The sequence below is a fragment of the Meleagris gallopavo genome, chromosome 2, assembly GCF_000146605.3.
Source record: "Meleagris gallopavo isolate NT-WF06-2002-E0010 breed Aviagen turkey brand Nicholas breeding stock chromosome 2, Turkey_5.1, whole genome shotgun sequence".
Classification (NCBI taxonomy): Eukaryota; Metazoa; Chordata; class Aves; order Galliformes; family Phasianidae; genus Meleagris; species Meleagris gallopavo.
The window spans coordinates 40,436,735-40,441,332 of NC_015012.2; positions in this window are offsets into that span (position 1 = coordinate 40,436,735).

Below are 4,598 nucleotides of genomic sequence, written 5' to 3' on the forward strand. Positions count from 1 at the left end.
GACTGCATGCAGTTCTGCTGTCCTTAGAAAACGGGAAAAAACATCCTATAGAAAGACACATTTTTTTCCCTTTCTACTTATTGCTTAGGGAATAGTATTTCTAAGCACTTTAACTGTACAAAAAAAAAAAAGAATAATAAAATTATAAAAACATTTTAAAGACTAGGAAAAAACTCACTTGAATACAAAAAAGATATTCCATCTCTGATAAGAAATTTCCAGTAAGTTGTCATATTCTCTTTTTCCTCCCACCACCCCATGTCAGACAGATATTAAGCTTTCATTCAAAAGGCTATTTTTCTGAAAAATGAGGTCATGTCTTGTGATGTATTTATGTGCAGCCCTACTTACTGCACATGGGCATGTGATTTCTAGATACAGGTCATGTAAAGCGATGAGAAAAAAAACAAATCAGTTTTACATAGAAGAAATTGAGCTGCTTTTCTTGTTGGCAAGTGCTCTTCCACTATTGTCACCTAGATGAAATTAACAGCTTATCAACGAAATCTGGGATAGAAAGGAAAGAAAGTCAGTTCACTCCCTAAAAAGAGAGATAAAATGGGACCCCATTAGGATGCCTAAGAACTCACAACTGCAGCCTGACTGTAATAAAAAACAATACGTAAAAAATGATGGAAAAGGAAACAAATGCAAGACTTAGCAAGGAACTGAATTCAGCTCTAATAAATCTTATTTAAAACATACACCCATTGAAAATCATCAGTTTAGAGAATTTAAATAGGCATTACTTTTATTTGCTTTACACTTTACTGTGTAAAGGCATCTGATTAGCTCAGCTGATCTACATCTAATTCACCAGCTTCTTGCATAAGCTTAACTGAGGTAATTATCAGTATGGAGGGTAGGAACCAGTAAATGGAGTATCCCGCTAATGTGAACTAGATAACTGCAGCCATAAAGTGGGAGAAAGAGATGCTCAGCTGTAGAACTGGAAATGGCTGTTTAGAGACTTTCTTTAGTCTTGTGAACTATTTACTGGCTGTTAAATCCCTCACTAGGATTTTTTAGAGGGTGAGTCTGCTGCCACAAAAGGTTTATAATGGCTATTCTGATGAAAAAACATAGTGTTGGAATGCTTATCTGCTGCTTGTTTACTGGACAGCAAACCTCCTTACAATAGAACTGGTGTTTTTTTTCAGAAGGGAAAATGGCTGACTGCTTGAAGTACAAAGGTATGGTGCTTGATGTCTGACATTTTAATCAACTGTTTTTGTTAAAGCCTGAGAATAATGTCACATCCAATTAAAAAAAACAGTCAAATAAGGGGAGGTACTCTTGTAAGGGAACTTCTGCTGTCTAATAAGCCTCTGAAATACACATAGGTGGACTTGAAAATTTTCTACTAGAAATGTGAAGTGGAAAACAGTATTTACTGAAAGGATGGGATGCTCTCCCAGAATGTATGCTGGTGCGTATGCAACAGTCAGGGAGATAAAAATAAATTGAAGCTGTTCTGTGAGTAATGTTTCTGACAAAAAATAAATTAAATATTAAAAGCCAATTTAAATTTAATGAGTAATGAAGTTCTTAAGAGTTCCTCTTAATCAGTGATTGGTTTTAGTTAGATTCTCAGCTGAATCTTGTCCTAAAGTTAGCCACAGATGTATCCTCATGAACATTTGTTTTTGGTTGCCTTCTAAATCAAAGGAAAGAAGAAAACAAGCTGCACAGGTAACTTTGTCTTGAACTCCGGAGACAGCCTAGGCTTGGCAATGTTGCCTTTAGACATCATAGTAGTTGTAGTGTAATAACTCTATTTTCGCATTCTAGAAACTTATGTTTTTCTGGGACTTGATTGAAACACAGCATGAACTGTTAAAGTCATCTACACTCACAAGAGTGACTGGTAAGCAAGAGTCCTCCTTTCATTGTTATTAGACTGCACTCTATTTGGAAATAGGATAGAAATTTATATGAGAAATAAGAATAAATAGAGGAAAGAGAAAAACTGTGTTACTGTTTGTAATAAATCCTTCCTCAACTATCCACAACATGCTGTGAACAATACACAAGAGGAAAAATTAGCATGTTTTCTTAGAAGGGATCTAAGTAACCCACACAAGCTCAATGAAGAGGGAGAGACATGCTCAAAAGGTTAGAACAGGACTCAGATTTTCTAACAAGTACCAATGACTCCTAAAATAAATTGTTAGAATGTGCCCAGAACTTAACTTCTTCCAGACATTCAAAGGAATTCTGTCTGAAATCACTAACTTGAGAGAGAGAATAGGATTCTCTTAACAACTGCTAAGCTGATTTTCGACTGTTATGTGATATCTCTACAATTGAATTTGATCTCAAATGCAGAGCAAAGCAACCCGTTATCTGTGGTGGAATTCCTTGAATCTCAATAGCTAGAAAGAAAAAATGCTGCTGTTTTCAGAGCCAGTTTCACTTTGTAAGATAGAAATGGGGTGAAATTAGGATAGAGCTGCTGTAGTTGAGTGGCATAGCAGAAAATAAAGTTGGTATGCTTTCTGAAGTGTTATTCTAATACCAATAAATTTGTTACAACCTAGCTGACAAATGGTAAAATAGTGTTTTCTACTTTAGCTTTGACTAGACTGCTGGTACTTTTTACTTTTTTTTTTTTTTAACTGGTCTCTTTTTACTTCCATTTACTTATTCAGTACAAAGGGAATAGGTTTCAAGCCATAGCTGGGTGGTTATTAATAGAAAATGCATAAATTTGTGCAAATAGCACCAGAGATAATAAGAGGTGTGATATTTCCTTTCCTTCTAAACTATATTTCATAAGTATGATTTCTTCTTAAGTCTTGAAGAAGACAACTGCAATGCACGTGTGGTTTAGGTCCATTGCCCCTGTGAAACCCTTGAAGTAAAGCTTATAGAAATTGGTTCTCAGAGGAGATGAAATCAGCATGTTTTTGAACATCTTTCCTTCTTGCTATTCAGCCTCCTGTTTAGGAAATTTTGCTGGATGTGGAAAAAAACATCTTTTATTATTGGCTGGAAGTGTTATCTAGTGCACTGAGGAAAATGGTTGCCTGACTGCATTAAATCTAGGTTGTCTTCCAAGTGTGAGGATTAGTTGCCTTTCTAATGGCATTGTGGGGGAGGAAACTATTCTTGGGCTTCCTTCTGAATACATATCCAACAGCCCCTTAAAAAAACTAAAAAAACTAAAAAACTAAAAAAAAAAAAAGACTTAAGACAAAAGCCAGTAAATCGAATGACAGTGAATTCTATAAATAACTTTTGCTGAAGAGTTATCTGAAAGACACTAGTTACTTCTGTTGAATTGTTCTGCTATCACATTACTTTTTATTTTTGCTTAATAGTAAAAGGTAGATCAGGATGCACAAATAGATTGCTATGCACTGTTCTTTTTTCATTTTTCTTTTTTTTTTCATTATAATCTTCTTGACAGGTATGTTTTAGGACTGCTTCTAATTAGATGCAAGCTAGACAAGTATTGTATAACTTTTGTGGAACAAACAATTTCATTTGTGAATTATTCCTCAAGATTTGAGTGTTTTCTATTTCCAAATGCTACAATTTACTTAGTAAATAAAAGATATGCTCTGTGAAGAAAGAAATGTATAGCTTGCTTTAAAAATTATCAAAGATAAGTTATGCATGGAAAAAGAAAAAAAAATACATAAAACTTAGGCACTAAATATCGTTTAAATATCACTACAAAATATAAGTTTATATAAGGCACTCTGCATCAAATGACCCAAGGAATAACATTTTTTGTCAATAATAGAATTACAGTCCCACGGTCCAAAATGAAGGATATTTGCATTTTAACAGTCTTAAGGGAAGCATAATTCTTTAGTCACTTAATTTTTTTCCATCAGCTAATGGTAGATGCTGTTCCTTATTCACATCATTCCAAAGTATTTTCCAAAATAATTGAGTAAATAAAATTAAGTAATGAAACTTTAACAGGTTTCTGTGAACAAGCCAGTTTTCCATAGTCTGCTGTTTTCTATTAGTAAATATTTTTGACTATCTATCTTCATAACTGTTTAGAGAAGGGAACCATATAATTCTTATCATTCACTATGATCGGAAGATCAACATGAAGCAAAAAGTAAATTGTTTGATTGAAGACTGAATATCAGAATAGAATTAGCTTGTCAAGTATATAAAAGCTAATAAAATATTTGGAGTGGGCAGGGATGTTTGAAAGAGCTGCTAAGGCTTAATATCACAGAATCACAGAATTGTAGGGGTTGGAAGGGACTTCTAGAGATCACCGAGACCAACCCCCTGCCAAAGCAGGTTCCCTACACCAGGTCGCACAGGTAGGCGTCCAGGTGAGACTTGAATATCTCCAGAGAAGGAGACTCCTCAACCCCCCTGGGCAGCCTGTTCCAGTGCTCCGTCACCCTCACTGTGAAGAAGTTCTTACACACATTCGTGCGAAACTTCCTATGCTGCAGCTTATGTTTGTTTCCCCTCGTCCTGTCTCCATGTACCACTGAAAAGAGACTGGCCTCACCACTATGGCCGCCACACCTCAGATATTTGTAGACCTGGATCAGTCCCTTTTCAGTCATCTTTTCTCAAGGCTAAACAGACCCAGTTCACTTAGCCTTTCTTCATAG